Raw genomic sequence first — 16,815 nt, 5'->3', positions numbered from 1 at the left:
AGGGTTGTCGGTTTGAATCCCAACCACGGCAAGGAAGAAGCATGATCTCCGTGTGTGGCTGTCTTCACATACATGTTCTGGCAACATCTTTGCTTTCTGTCTAAATGATCCCTAAAATGTGAATTAGAATGAGGCCTTGTCTGTTGAAACACCTTCAAAGCTGCACCTTATGTGAATGTCATACAATGGTATAAGATAAGGGCCTGAATCACTAATAGATTTGATAATGATGGTTTACACTCCACCCACTTTTGTGAAGGATTTGGCAAGCAAAGAGCTGACAGAGAGAGAGAAGAGCGAGCCAGTGAGACGAAGAAGAGTGAGCGAGAGATACATACTGAAGAGTGATAAAGAGAGACATACAGAAGAGTGAGCGAGAGAGAAAAGACTTGGTTGGTGAATCCACATATCAAACTTGTCACAAATACTGGCATGGATTTTTCCACCAAATACAAAGCAGACCCTTATCCCAGCAGGCAGGTACCGCACGCCTTCAAAGATTTATTTCCTTTGTTGATTTACCTGCTTCGCTCACACTATATGCAATTGAAAATTACTCTTTAAGTTGCCAATTTTACTGTGTTTTCTAGAGAATTACTAACTAGTTGTGTTTTCAATTGTGTGTAGCATTGCGATTTCTATTTGAGTCTAGATGTTAAATTGCTAATAAATGGACAAAATTTTCAAATACCTTTGAAGTCTCGCTGCAACAAATGGCGTATGTTAATACACTCACATTCACATTCATTATATCCAATATCAGGTACCATGTCAATTCACAAATCGCACCTGAAATTGCACACCCTGGATGTGACTTGTCGTGATTGGCATGGCCAGCAGCTTGCCCTTTGCATGGCAAATTGCACCCAATGTTACTGGGGGCTAACACCACTGTCACATCTAATCCGATGCGGCAATTGCCCAACATACAGTGAAGTTGCACGAGTTCGCAATCCAATTGGATGTGAACAGAGCCTACAGTGGCCAATAGGGTGCGACTTGGTCTACGATTTGCAAGTCGCCTGTCATGCCAATTGCATGGTAATCGCAAACAATGTTACTGGGGGCTACCCGGTCACATTAAAGCAGATTTCTAAGTGGTGTTATTGACACCACAGTCACATCATGTGACTTGCATAGAAGTTGCATGATTTCAAAGTTACATGGTGATTTCAAGTGCAATTTGCAAGACATTTGACACCGATCTCTCAGCAAATTGCATGAAAAGTAGTGTATTCATTACTCTATTATTACTTGCAGCTCCGACCAAGTTTGAACCACAACAATATGAACGCTCCAATAGCGTGCACATTGAGTGGGACTTGGCATGTGATTTGCACAACATGCAAGTTGTAAATCGTCTGCAAAGTCGCACCCTATTGTCTGCTATTAGAGCGACCATATGGGTGCATTTCAAACACTGATTTCTTAAGTAGTACATGTACTACTTTAGTGGCAATTTGCATAGAGATCTGTGTCAGATGTCTTGAAAATTGCATTGAAATGGTCAACTTTACTGTAAGTTGCATGATTTGTAAATCAGCTTTGCCCAGAGTGTAATGTTTGGTGATGTTTGATTTCTGGAGTGTTTTGCCAATTGATGGGAAATTCACCATACTAGTCAAATCGATGTCATTTTCAGTATTGCATACAAGATGTGGTCATGTGACTGTCTTAACTCATGCGAGAATCTGGAGGGAATTGTGACCATAGTAGCAATAAAGGTTCCAATTGGGGTTCCCTTTCACATCCCTGCTCAATGTTCTGTTGTATGCTGCACACGTACATTTCACTGTATATATCTTTCTGATTTGTGGGGCCTGTATACCAAGGGTTAATGCAGGTAGGAAGCGGATTCATCAGGTGAAAACACTTTCACTGACCAAATTAAGGTCATTGGTGGGTGTGGCTTCATTGGGTGTGGGGCCTTGTTTGGCACGCTCCAAATACAACCTAGCTTATATAAAGATGTGCAGTAGGGAGTGATTTGGCCTGTTACTAGGCCGGGTGGTTTGTGACTAAGTCCTTGCATGGTGTGGTTTGGGGGAAGAAGAGATTTTGTGCTGAATTGCCCCAGACACCAATCAGGCTGTGTTTGGAAGTGGGCTGGAAATGTTTGCATATTTTTGGCCTTGTAAAGTGTGTTTGTGTGTTATTGCACAATGATTGTGTTTTTTCTCTTTGCATTGAAAGCCTCACACATGTCAATCGTTTTGTTTAAAATCTGCTCTTGTTTTAATTTTGCTTGCTTATTTAGACTCCAATGCATTTTTCTTACAAACCTGCTGACAAATGTATGTGTAGGGGATTTGTAGAGGTGGGAAGGGATTTGTAGAGGTGGGAGGGTTTTTGTTTTCACATGCTTTGTTTTCTTGATATTTTGATCTGTAGACTTTTTTTGTGAATGGCTCTTTATACTAAGTGATTGTGTAAGTAAATCTTATGTGCACGAAAATGTTGCTTGACTCATCTTCCCCTTTGTTTCCTGCTATAACCTGAGCACACACAGTTCATTAGAAGTATCTTTAGATTGTAAGCTCTTATGACCAGGAGTGTTTTATTTTTGCCACATCCTATTTTTGTGACTCACCAAGATATTGACTGTACCTACTTGTTCCTGCTGACCAAATAAATGAAGATATATTTGATCAATAAATGTTTGACCGATGTTTTTGTGTTTATTTTATGTTCAATATATGAACAACCTTAATAGTTACTTTGTATACTTATATAATCTGCTCAAATGTAGCTTGTAAGAGCGTGAATATGCAAGTGGGTGCAAACTGGCTTTTTCAAAACCAAAAAAAAAAAAAAAAACCCGCTTGCACCACAATATTATGTACTAATGAATATGTCACATTCACTGTGCAGCCAGCTACAGGTTTTCTACAATTCGATTTACAGTAATAAAATAGTCCACACTTTGTTGATTTTTGGCCTTTGGCAACAACTATATATTAGCCAAGGTTAAAAAAACAAATCAATAAGAAACACACATTCGCGAAAGCTATCATAGCCGTGCATAGAAATGCGCGATCGCACACAAATAAGCGCCAAACAGGTGTCCCCATGGCGCATGAACGGCTATTCTCCCGGAAGTCCGTCATCACGTGTGCGCGCACCCGGAACTGGTTGTGGGGAGTGTAAGTGGATGAGAAGTGGTTGGAGGTTTTGTGTTGGTTGAAAATTTTGATAACTTTATTGGCATTTGGACATGGCGAGAGCACAGTTCTCAACTGAGGAGATGATCCTTATATGTAAAGTAAGTGTGGCCATTGCAAATATGTTTATAACATGTGAGGGACAGATAATTGTAATTTTGTGGGTGGGGCCTAGCAGAATCTCACTTGGTGCACATGCTACTTATCTGTACATTAGCTCCTGGGTATTGATGGGTCAATGATATTAACCACTTGCCTACTGGGTACTCATACCCCCTTCCTGTCCTGGCCAATTTTCATCTTTCTGCACTGTTACCCTTTGAATGACAATTGTGTGGTCATGCCACATTGTACCCATCTTAAATTTGTATCAGTTTTTTCAGACAAATAGAGCTTTCTTTGGGTGGTATTGACTTCCTGCTGTATGTTTTACTTTTTGCTCGATAAACAACAAAATAGCTCATAATGAATAAAAGTCTGTTTATATTATAACATTTGGTAAACTGGTAATTTAGCAACGCTGATGTGCGTTGATGAGGCAGCACTGGTGGGTGGCACTGCTGGCCACAGGTGGGCGGAACTGTTGGTGGGCACTGATCATCAGGGCACTGATCATCGGTGCTGACCCCTCCTCTGATAACTGCTGGTTCTCGGCAGTACTTTCCACACATTCTGACAGCGTGATGAAAGTGCAGCCAAGACCTGGCAAATGCATTTCCCGGTGATCAGCGTGTCATTGGACATGGCTGATCACATGGTAAAAAGCTGCTGTGGTTGGCCTTTTACCACATCACGTGATCAGCTGTGTCCTTAGGACACAGCAATCATGGAGAGCGCGTTCTGCCAGGATGTCATATGACACCCTCCCAGAGCTGCCTGGATGTAGTGTAGCGTTATTCGGCTATCTGCGGTCGCCCAATAGGTAACCAGCTAGGCCTTCATGGCTAATCTTTGAATATCTGGACATGTATACTGCGTATAATGCATTACATTCTACAATGTGTTGGTGTACATGGTATTACAGTGTGCAATGCGTTGCTGGATTCTGCATGACAGTGAACAGCGTATCACAGTGTGCAATGCGTAGCTCCAGCCTGCATGACAGTGTACAGTGCATTACAGTCTACAATGTGTTGGTGTACACGGTATCACAATGTGCAATGTGTAGCTCCAGCCTGCATGACAGTGTACAGTGCATTACAGTCTACAATGTGTGGGTGTACACGGTATTACATTGTACAGTGTATTACAGTGTGCAATGCGTTGTACACTGCAGTCTGCACTAAAGCATTTTACACTCATGCACTGTACAGACTAACGCATTTGACATTTCTAGTGTGCAATGCGTTAGTGTGCAATGCATTCGACAATACAATGCATTTTCAGTATTGGTGTATGTTTATTAAGCACAGATAATTAATCTGATTTTAGTTATCAAGGAGAAGTCTTCTCTGTCCCCCTGTTTATGAGGTGGAGGACAATTGTTTTCCGAAGAAGAGAGGAGACATTTTTTCAAGGAGATCTGTATAGATTTCCAGAGATATGTGTAGATGGTTGAGGGGCTGCATGTGATCTCCGGAGATAATTGTGATTAACGATCACCTGAGTTAAACCAGTGAATGAAAAGTGTAAAAAAACATGGATTGAAAATAATCTGCACTGACCACTGTGCTTTGTCAAGCCACATATTGGCACATTCTGGTGTCACACAGATTCGATGTGAAATTTGCAGTGTTTTCTGTGCAAGCGCTGCACCGCATCACAACCACAACCCCTTCATGCCACCTGCTGCGGCTTTCTAGGTGAAGTTACCAACACACCAAAATTGGTACACAAAGCGTATTGCGATTTGCCAAATTGGATCACATGCCTATTCACACCCATGTGCATACCCTGAAAAAGGGTCCTGCACATTTTTGGCCCGGATGCGGTGCAATTTGAGGTGTGCAAAATGTTTGTCTCTAATTGCAACGCACACAAATTGCATGTGATTTGCCCAGGAGTGCGGTGTTAGACCACAATGCATGTATGTGAAGCCAGAATAAAAGGATGTGTATTTTGTCTACTTTTACTTGCGCATGTTAACATTATGTAAGTGCATTTTTCTTCTGTTTAACATGCTATAGAAATGGAACATGCATTTGGATGGAGTGTTTTTGTATGTGCATTTAGGAAGTATTCTAAACACACATTGACCCTAGGGCCACACCATATCTTAAGCCGCGTTTGTCAGAAATGCTGTACAGTACATTTAAAGCGGATTTACACTCCACCTATCAAAAAATAACAGTCATCAGCTACAAAAACAGTAGCTGCTGACTTTTAAAAAGCAGCCGCTTACCACAGAGCAGCCAAAATCATTAATTTAGCTGCTCCCATGCCAGCATTCCTTGGCCCCTCTCTCCTGTCCATTGCTCCCCGAACAAGCACCTTGTTTTGGTGTGAGCCCAAGAACACTCCTTCATGAGCCACGTAGACCAGAGAGGCAAGCTTTTCAAGCACATCATGAAATCAGGATGGGGCTCCACTTCAAGTAAGCATTAGTGTGCCTGGGGGAGGGGGGGGACCTTTGGCCTTTCCAAACACAGTAGATGCTCCAAGAATGTTTCCTTGAACTCTTGAAATGGTTAAAAAGGAAAGACACTCTAGATAGCCTGCACTGAGAATTGACTGTCATGATGACGTGTCAATGATTATTTGCTCTCATTTTTCAGGAGTGGTACTGCTTGCGGTTGAAGCTGGTAGAAATCCACCTTCACGTCCTCCACTCACCTTCACTTGTGGCCAATGGATATTTTGTGGCCCCAGGCAAGAACTGGCATCGAGGACCTTCATAAAGACCCTGGCATGCCACAGGTGGTTTGGAAGCAGCACAGCAATTTGACCATCCCTTTCCTGTATGTTGGTTTTAGGGGTGCAGAATTGCTTCTCGTTCGTGAATGGACTGTCGCCGGATATCAGAGTCCCCATATTTTCAAGATATGTTTTAGCCATGTTGGCTTATTTTTATGTTGAGTCAATTAAAGACTATTTTTTGTTACCTTAAAAAAGTGTCAGATCCTCTTGATTGTATTCCCGAGACTTAAGATGGCCAGATAATATGCAATCTGAGGAAAAGTCAGTGCAATGTTCTCCACAAGTAGCTAAAGTCTGTCATAGGAGGACCTACCAGAACAATGCATTCATTTGGAGTGGGCCAGGCCCATACAGTACATCATGGAGGTTTGCTATGAAGGAACATTCACGTTTGGATACTTGAGCTCATGTGGTTTGTTTCCAAATATTTCTGCCCATTGCAGCGTATTGACTATTGCAGCTCAATAAACATCAGGCATACAGAAAAGTGTACCTTGTCCATAGAATAGCCACTAGGAGGTCCTATCTGGGCACACAGATCTGGCCTATGCATAATTGTGGAAAATGCCAATTCGGTCTGCTTTATAATATGAAGGGGTCAGTTCATGCTTGCTTCAGGGGAAACATTACAACGAATTTTGTTATTTTTCATAGGAAAACGTGGCCGATCCCTAGATGCATTGAGGTACATAGCAGAGGTTCAAGATACTCCATAGAAGAACTTATTGTTCTTCCTAACTATACAGGTGGCACAGACACAATCATACCCCCAGGGCCACTGTTAGATATCATGGGTCCCCATACAGCATACCTGACAGGCCCCCACCACCAGAGAAAATATCCAAATTATATATATGGTAAAATACACAACATTTTCTTCATGGACACAATCACAAACAAATTCCTGTTCAATCCAAATGATAAAACTGTACTGAGTTAATAAATCAAACGTTGTGTAATTGAGGGCTCATTCACATGGGTGCTGTGGCCTGTAGAGTGTGAATCAGTGTTTGGTTTTTGTGGCTGTCGCCATTAGCATGCAACCTATGTTACACTATGTGAATACTGCAGATCCTAATTTGACAAGCATATGGTTGCAGGTGTACAGCCCTGAACACACAGTGAGCATTCAGGGCCACTTCCCCACGCCTTCACACTTGTCAGATTAAAACCTGTGTTCATACAGCTGCTGTGTCCCCATAGTGTAACAGGTGGCTCTAGCCACATAAACAACCCACTCATTCATGCTGTACAGGTCAGAGGACCTGTGTGAATGTGGCATTTTGTGTTTGTTATATTTATTTTTTCCCAAAGCCCATTGAATTCAATGGGCTGCTTAACATGTGGAAACATGCCACAATACTGCAGGCATGTTATTTTCCAAGTGTGTTGCACCTAGCCGCACAGTAGTGTGGTGCCATGCGTTTTTGTGGCTGTGAATGGGGCTGTTTTTAATAGACGTGTGTAGGTGCAATAACGTTTGATCATGGTACCTGCACACATCTACAGAGGGCATTGCATTTCTTTGCTGTGCTGGAAAATGTGTGTTCTTGCATGCGTTTCTGCACCACCAATGGTGTGAACAAGTCCTAAGGGCCAGTTCACACTATAGAAACAGTCTAGATGTGTTCCTGATGGGTTTTTTCATGCCCTTTTGGCATGCATGTTTAGTGTGTTCCAGTACATTTTGGATGCGTTTTGGACACGTTGACATTGCATTTTTGTATTCCTTCCACTTATTTTTTTCTATTTTCTTTGTATTCAATGTAGTTAGGGACATGTGCGCTTTAGTACATTCAAGGATGTTTCAATGTGTTCCAGTACAGTTCTGTGCAGAAACAATGCAGCGTGGTCAACTTTGTTTACAGCACCTGCAATGCATTGAAAATGCAAGCGCTGATGTGAACTATGACATTGACAACCATATAACCTTCTTTCTGTGCGTTTGTGATGCCGAAAAAGCAACTGAAACACATGTAGTGTGAACTGGCCCTAAAGGTTATTAGAGGTCAGGGAACGGGACTGACCAGGAATTGTGAATTCAATCAGACTAGTGGTGAGATACAATCAGCAATTGTATAATAATGTGAGATCTGAGCTGTAGCTGATAGAAAATGAGACACATTCACTTGATCAGTAAATAGATAGTTAAAGAGTGGGGCGGTGATCCATAGATTTGCATATGGGACAGGTGATGATGGGGTGGGGGAGGGGGTCAAGTTGTATAAGGAGACAGATTTAAAAGAGAAAAAAGTTACAATGAAATATACACGGCATGAAACTTGCACATTTCCTAATTGGCAGAAGAACAGTACGCAAGTAACATTCATCCACTTTCTAGTCATTAGGCAAAATCATAATTGATTGATCAATATTCCTGCCACAACCCAGAAAATTGATTTCCATTTTTTTGGGATGTTGCCAAGACTGGGATTAGAACCCATGACCCAAGTGCTGTAGGTTCTGAGCTCTAACCACTAAACCACTGTGGGAGACACAGTTTGAGCTATAATGTAGAATAGTTACATTGTTTAAAAATGATAAAGCAAGCGCTGGTCAAATGATATAGACTAGTAAAATGGTATTACACAAGATAAATATAACCACGAACAGTAGTGCATGAACTCGTGAAAGGTCATCCACCCCTGTGACAGTGTACTACACTATTAAGCACCTTTCTGGCTCCTGTGGCTGAGCTAATTCCTCCCCAGGACCATTTGGGCACCCACCCTGATGGATGGATGGAGCTGGATGACTAACCCATAGCTGCCAGCATACCGCTGCACCCCCAGATGTGCGATGTGTATAACCCATGCACATTAATACTTTTGTTCTGGTGAGTGTAGACCAGTCCCAAGGGTGGTTTACCTTTCACGAGTACTGTCCGTCACGGAGAGACCACACGTGCCATTCATAGGCACTCTCTGAGTTGGTACTCTCACACGAAGGACATGCTATTATTCAGGAATGATTATATGAACTTATTTTAGTACAATTTACCAGTTTACATCATTATTGCAATTCTTTGCACTTTTTGGTTTTTACATGCGTTCATTATTGATCACATGCATTTATAGCGCTGCACTTGTCTTTAACATAGAATAGTTATGTGATTAAAGAGAATGAAGATATATAATTATATTGGGAAATTAGAAGTATATAAATTATTTGAGATATAAGTGTGAAAATGTTTAACATTTGAAAATAGAATGTATGACATTCATTAGTAAATGCATTACTTTCCTGATCATTTTGGAGAAACAGCAAAAAAAAAAAAAAAAATAGAAAATTCTAATACAGCTGTACTATTTATTACATTCTAAAGATTCTCTTTTGCTGTCAGACAAAAAGGCCAATGTTAATAAAGCCTGTGCTTGTGCGCCATCTAGCGAATATATCCGGTATTGCACCTAAAAATGTGCCAGACGGGATACCACATTCACTAATGGCAAAGTAGACGCTCGTTAATGGGCTTGCTAGACGCTGCTCAGACAACTGATTGATTGACCTGAGTCTGCCTGAATGGTCAGACTCTGCTGATAGACTCACATCTTAGTGAATCAGGGCCATAGTGACACCGAGTCACATGATCGCTGCAATTGCCTCTGATTGGCTATCACAGTGATCAGTTATTGTACAGCTGTGCCCCCTTGTGTTTTTTTTTCACTCTATGAATGGAGGAGAGAGATACATTGTATCTCTCTAACTCCTGGCATAGAGGAAAAAAAATGTTTGTAAGAGAGAAAAAAAAGATAATAAATAAAATATAAAAATAAAGGAAAAAATATCTAGATCAAGGTTTGATCTAGTTCAGTGCCAGGGTAAGTGTTTGGGTCAATGTCAGGGTCAAAGGTCAAAGTCAAAGGGTCAGGATCAAAGGTCAGGATTAAAAAAAAATGGTGTCAGTGTGTTTTAGGTAAAGCAAAAACAAAAGAAAATGTGCACTATTATTTCTGGGCTGTACTGCAGGTACAAACAACAAATAGCATACACATATATGGTATCACTGCGATCATCAAGAGCTGGAGAATTTATTTTGGGTTGTTCTTTGGAGGTAGGTTATGGCAGTAACACGAAACACACAGCTAAATTTAAAAAAAAATATTTTTTTTACTATTTTGGCCAGTTCTCCTTTGGTAATAAAAAAAATCAGGAGAAATCCATTACCATTTACAACCAAATGAAAGCCCAATTTGTCTTGAAAAAAACAAGGTATAATTCACCTGGATGAACAAAGTATATGGTTGTGATGATATATACAGTTTTACTAACACATGTCAACGTTGCAAATTTGTTCTTAGGGTTTTAGATTTGTTTTACTCTTAGGTGTGAAGGGGTTAAGTTGAATTTGTATAAAAGTTGGAACAGGTACATTTTTAAGTGTCACTCCAAACAAAAAAAAAGTTTACGTTTTGGATAGCATAGGGAAGCGTTAACTGGCCATGCAGTGATGCGGGATTGCTGACAGGTCTGCTGGGCAGTAGGTGGCAGCATGCGGGGAGCATCAAGATGGCAGCCTGGCGGTTTCAGGGACCAATGTGATGTCATGCGTCCTCCATTCTTAAGTATGAGTCTTATGTAAGTTGTATGTTTGTAACTTGGGAACTAGCTGTACTACTGGTGAAACACAAATTTGGAAATTCCAAAAGTGCCATGAAAGACCATGAATGTGACATGTTCTAGAAAACAACTATAATGTTGCTTTATAAATCTGCCCTTAAAACTGACCATTCAGCATTTTAAAAGTATACAGCAATAAAATTATTTTTAAAAAATATTGTACTTTTACAATTTTATAAATAGAAAAGCAGATCTTTATTTTTAGTCAAATAACTTTGCCTATGCTAAGATTATGTCATCAGTCTGCTGCAGGCAGCCCCCTTAGCCTCCTCTCCCCCAGTGATCAATGGAACCAAGATTTACAAGCATTTTTCAACTTTGACCAGGCATCTCGGCCCAGGAAGTTGATTATGCTTGATAATATTGGTTTATTGCTTTCCTATATTGTCTAGTCACTGATTTGGACCAGGTTTGTGACCAATCTGTATTACTTGAACCTAGAAGAGAAAATGAGGTCACCACTAGAGATGAGCGAATCGAAGTAGGCGAAGTGGAATTCGCTTCGAATATTAGAAAAATTTCGATTCGCGCCGAATCCGAAAATAAGCAGACTTCAGATGCACGAATCGAAATTTTTCCTAAAATGGCGGCGACATGTGCGGCGACGGAGCGGGGATGTCTGGGAAGGCGCGCAGACAAGGCGCGCTGACCCATAATGCATTCATTCATGACATGTGATCGCATTAGCCAATCAGCAGCCAGCCAGCCAGCACTGTGTAATGGTCGAGCTATAAATGGCGGCCATTTTAGAATTCTCCATTTGCCTCCAGTCATTCAACAGAGGCAGACCTGGCTGTATTCAGGGAGAGAGTTAGGGACACAGAAACGTTACTTAGGGACACAGAAACGTTAGTTAGGGCCACAGAATCGTTACTTAGGGACATAGAAACGTTACTTACGGCCACAGAATCGTTACTTAGGGCCACAGAAACGTTACTTAGGGCCACAGAAACGTTACTTAGGGCCACAGAATCGTTACTTAGGGCCACAGAAACGTTACTTAGGGCCACAGAAACGTTACTTAGGGCCACAGAATTGTTACTTAGGGACAGACACAGAATTGTTACTGAGGGACACAGAATTGTTACTGAGGGCCACAGAACTGTTACTTAGGGCCACAGAAACGTTACTTAGGGCCACAGAATTGTTACTTAGGGACAGACACAGAATTGTTACTGAGGGACACAGAATTGTTACTGAGGGCCACAGAACTGTTACTTAGGGCCACAGAAACGTTACTTAGGGCCACAGAATTGTTACTTAGGGACAGACACAGAATTGTTACTGAGGGACACAGAATTGTTACTGAGGGCCACAGAACTGTTACTTAGGGCCACAGAAACGTTACTTAGGGACACAGAATTGTTACTCAGGGACAGACACAGAATTGTTACTTAGGGACAGACACAGAATTGTTACTGAGGGACACAGAATTGTTACTTAGGGCCACAGAAACGTAACTTAGGGCCACAGAAACGTTACTTAGGGCCACAGAATTGTTACTTAGGGACAGACACAGAATTGTTACTGAGGGACACAGAATTGTTACTGAGGGCCACAGAACTGTTACTTAGGGCCACAGAAACGTTACTTAGGGCCACAGAATTGTTACTTAGGGACAGACACAGAATTGTTACTGAGGGACACAGAATTGTTACTGAGGGCCACAGAACTGTTACTTAGGGCCACAGAAACGTTACTTAGGGACACAGAATTGTTACTCAGGGACAGACACAGAATTGTTACTTAGGGACAGACACAGAATTGTTACTGAGGGACACAGAATTGTTACTGAGGGCCACAGAACTGTTACTTAGGGCCACAGAAACGTTACTTAGGGCCACAGAATTGTTACTTAGGGACAGACACAGAATTGTTACTGAGGGACACAGAACTGTTACTTAGGGCCACAGAAACGTTACTTAGGGACACAGAATTGTTACTCAGGGACAGACACAGAATTGTTACTTAGGGACAGACACAGAATTGTTACTGAGGGACACAGAATTGTTACTGAGGGCCACAGAACTGTTACTTAGGGCCACAGAAACGTTACTTAGGGCCACAGAATTCTTACTTAGGGACAGAAACAGAATTGTTACTGAGGGACACAGAATTGTTACTGAGGGCCACAGAACTGTTACTTAGGGCCACAGAAACGTTACTTAGGGACACAGAATTGTTACTTAGGGACAGACACAGAATTGTTACTGAGGGACACAGAATTGTTACTGAGGGCCACAGAACTGTTACTTAGGGCCACAGAAACGTTACTTAGGGACAGACACAGAATTGTTACTGAGGGACACAGAATTGTTACTGAGGGCCACAGAACTGTTACTTAGGGCCACAGAAACGTTACTTAGGGACACAGAATTGTTACTCAGGGACAGACACAGAATTGTTACTTAGGGAAAGACACAGAAACGTTACTTAGGGCCACAGAAACGTTACTTAGGGCCACAGAATTGTTACTTAGGGACAGACACAGAATTGTTACTGAGGGACACAGATTTGTTACTGAGGGCCACAGAACCTTTACTTAGGGCCACAGAAACGTTACTTAGGGACACAGAATTGTTACTCAGGGACAGACACAGAATTGTTACTGAGGGCCACAGAATTGTTACTGAGGGCCACAGAATTGTTACTGAGGGCCACAGAAACGTTACTTAGGGCCACAGAAACGTTACTTAGGGCTACAGAAACGTTACTTAGGGCCTCAGAATCGTTACTTAGGGCCACAGAAACTTTACTTAGGGCCACAGAAACGTTACTTAGTGCCACAGAATTGTTACTTAGGGACAGACACAGAATTGTTACTGAGGGACACAGATTTGTTACTGAGGGCCACAGAACCGTTACTTAGGGCCACAGAAACGTTACTTAGGGACACAGAATTGTTACTCAGGGACAGACACAGAATTGTTACTTAGGGACACAGAATTGTTACTCGGGGACAGACACAGAATTGTTACTGAGGGATACAGAATTGTTACTGAGGGACACAGAAACGTTACTTAGGGCCACAGAAACGTTACTTAGGGCCACAGAAACGTTACTTAGGGCTACAGAAACGTTACTTAGGGCCACAGAATCGTTACTTAGGGCCACAGAAACTTTACTTAGGGCCACAGAAACGTTACTTAGTGCCACAGAATACTTAGGGACAGACACAGAATTGTTACTGAGGGACACAGATTTGTTACTGAGGGCCACAGAAACGTTACTTAGGGACACAGAATTGTTACTCAGGGACAGACACAGAATTGTTACTGAGGGACACAGAATTGTTACTGAGGGACACAGAATTGTTACTGAGGGACACAGAATTGTTACTCAGGGACACAGAATTGTTACTGAGGGACACAGAATTGTTACTGAGGGACACAGAATTGTTACTCAGGGAAAGACACAGAATTGTTACTCAGGGACAGACACAGAATTGTTACTGAGGGACACAGAATTGTTACTGAGGGACACAGAATTGTTACTGAGGGACACAGAATTGTTACTCAGGGACAGACACAGAATTGTTACTGAGGGACACAGAATTGTTACTGAGGGACACAGAATTGTTACTCAGGGACACAGAATTGTTACTGAGGGACACAGAATTGTTACTCAGGGACAGACACAGAATTGTTACTGAGGGACACAGAATTGTTACTGAGGGACACAGAATTGTTACTCAGGGACACAGAATTGTTACTGAGGGACACAGAATTGTTACTGAGGGACACAGAATTGTTACTGAGGGACAGACACAGAATTGTTAATCAGGGACAGACACAGAATTGTTACTGAGGGACACAGAATTGTTACTGAGGGACACAGAATTGTTACTCAGCGACAGAAACAGAATTGTTACTCAGGGACAGACACAGAATTGTTACTGAGGGACACAGAATTGTTACTGAGGGACACAGAATTGTTACTCAGGGACACAGAATTGTTACTCAGGGACACAGAATTGTTACTGAGGGACACAGAATTTTTACTGAGGGACACAGAATTGTTACTGAGGGACACAGAATTGTTACTCAGGACACAGAATTGTTACTCAGGGACAGACACAGAATTGTTACTGAGGGACACAGAATTGTTACTGAGGGACACAGAATTTTTACTGAGGGACACAGAATTTTTACTGAGGGACACAGAATTGTTACTCAGGGACACAGAATTGTTACTCAGGGAATGACACAGAATTGTTACTGAGGGACACAGAATTGTTACTGAGGGACACAGAATTGTTACTCAGGGACACAGAATTGTTACTGAGGGACACAGAATTGTTACTCAGGGACAGACACAGAATTGTTACTCAGGGACAGACACAGAATTGTTACTGAGGGACACAGAATTGTTACTGAGGGACACAGAATTGTTACTCAACGACAGACACAGAATTGTTACTCAGGGACAGACACAGAATTGTTACTGAGGGACACAGAATTGTTACTGAGGGACACAGAATTGTTACTCAGGGACACAGAATTGTTACTCAGGGACACAGAATTGTTACTGAGGGACACAGAATTGTTACTGAGGGACACAGAATTGTTACTCAGGGACAGACACAGAATTGTTACTCAGGGACAGACACAGAATTGTTACTGAGGGACACAGAATTGTTACTGAGGGACACAGAATTGTTACTCAGCGACAGACACAGAATTGTTACTCAGGGACAGACACAGAATTGTTACGGAGGGATACAGAATTGTTACTGAGGGACACAGAATTGTTACTCAGGGACACAGAATTGTTACTCAGGGACACAGAATTGTTACTGAGGGACACAGAATTGTTACTGAGGGACACAGAATTTTTACTGAGGGACACAGAATTGTTACTGAGGGACACAGAATTGTTACTAAGGGACACAGAATTGTTACTCAGGGACACAGAATTGTTACTCAGGGACAGACACAGAATTGTTACTCAGGGACACAGAATCGTTTAATTAAAGAGTATGTCAGACAACATGCATAGGAGTGGCAGAGGAGGCAATGTTTTAGGAGCGAGCAGACGTGGCAGCAGAGGAAGGGGTCGAGGCAGCACTAGTCGCAGCCAGAGGCCAGTGCTCCCGGTGTCATCCAGCGGTCGTGTCTCCACCGACAACCCTGCCGTCATCGATTGGTTGGCTCGGTCGTCTTCCTCTTCCCAGGTCACCTCTGACACCTACAGCCAACGGTCGGTGGGTACGTCAGACACAACCGTTAGTTGGCATGGCCCGGGAGCAAGCCCACTGAAATCACGTGTCCTCGACCTGCCCCTGTCCTTTGGTGTTCCCTCACCAAGCGAAGTATCGTATGCTGTGGGCTCAGCCCCACTGTACAGTGAGGAAGAGCTAACAGAGGGCGGTCAGGAACGGGGGGAGACATCCGCCTCTTCAGCAGCCAGGCGAAGAAGTAGTGGCGAGGAGAGTGGCTCGGTAGCCGGTCTAGAGACAGGTCTGTCTCCTGACCCACACGCAGCCGAGAGGGCTAGTAGTGAGGCGGAGACCCTAATTGATGATGATGAGGCTGATCGCACTTGGCAGCCTCGTCGTCATCAGGCTATTGCTTCCGCATCATCAGGAGAAGAGGGTGGCAGCTTGGCAGCGAGCAAAACAGTCGGTGGGTTGCCCAGGAGGCAGCAGGGTCGCAGCAGTGTCAGTGGAGGCAAACGGCCACGGAGTAGAGCACCAGCTCCACTGCAGCCTACCACCACGGCCAGTAGTGGTGCCGGTGTGCACGGAGGAAGTAGCAGTCAGCCAGTGAGGAGTAGCGGGGGCAAAGTTTCCTACTCGGCGGTGTGGCAATTTTTCGTCAAGCCACCCGAGGAAGTAAACGTAGCCGTATGTCTACTATGTGGCCAGAAAGTCAAGCGTGGCCAGGGGGCCCATGTTGGGACTACAGCGTTGCGTCAGCATATGCAGCGTCGCCATTTGGTGGCCTGGGAAAACCCTGATAAAGATACGGCGGTTCTGCCTGCCCCAGCCCAGGGTTCCATTTTGTCATAGGGTGCTGGCAGATTACGGGCCTCCCATTGCTGCTGCCAGGCCTTAATCTGCAATGGGCCCCTGTACCGCCTCCTCATGCTGCTGCCAGGTCCACAGTGTCTCATGGGTCCCTGAACCGCCTCCCATTGCTGCTGTCTCCATCGCCACACTCTGCCATGTGCCACTTTC

Source organism: Staurois parvus, unplaced genomic scaffold, assembly GCF_062004578.1.
Source record: "Staurois parvus isolate SC_StPar_1 unplaced genomic scaffold, SC_StPar_1.0 ptg000139l, whole genome shotgun sequence".
Taxonomy (NCBI): domain Eukaryota; kingdom Metazoa; phylum Chordata; class Amphibia; order Anura; family Ranidae; genus Staurois; species Staurois parvus.
Note: the sequence above shows the minus strand (reverse complement) of the source record.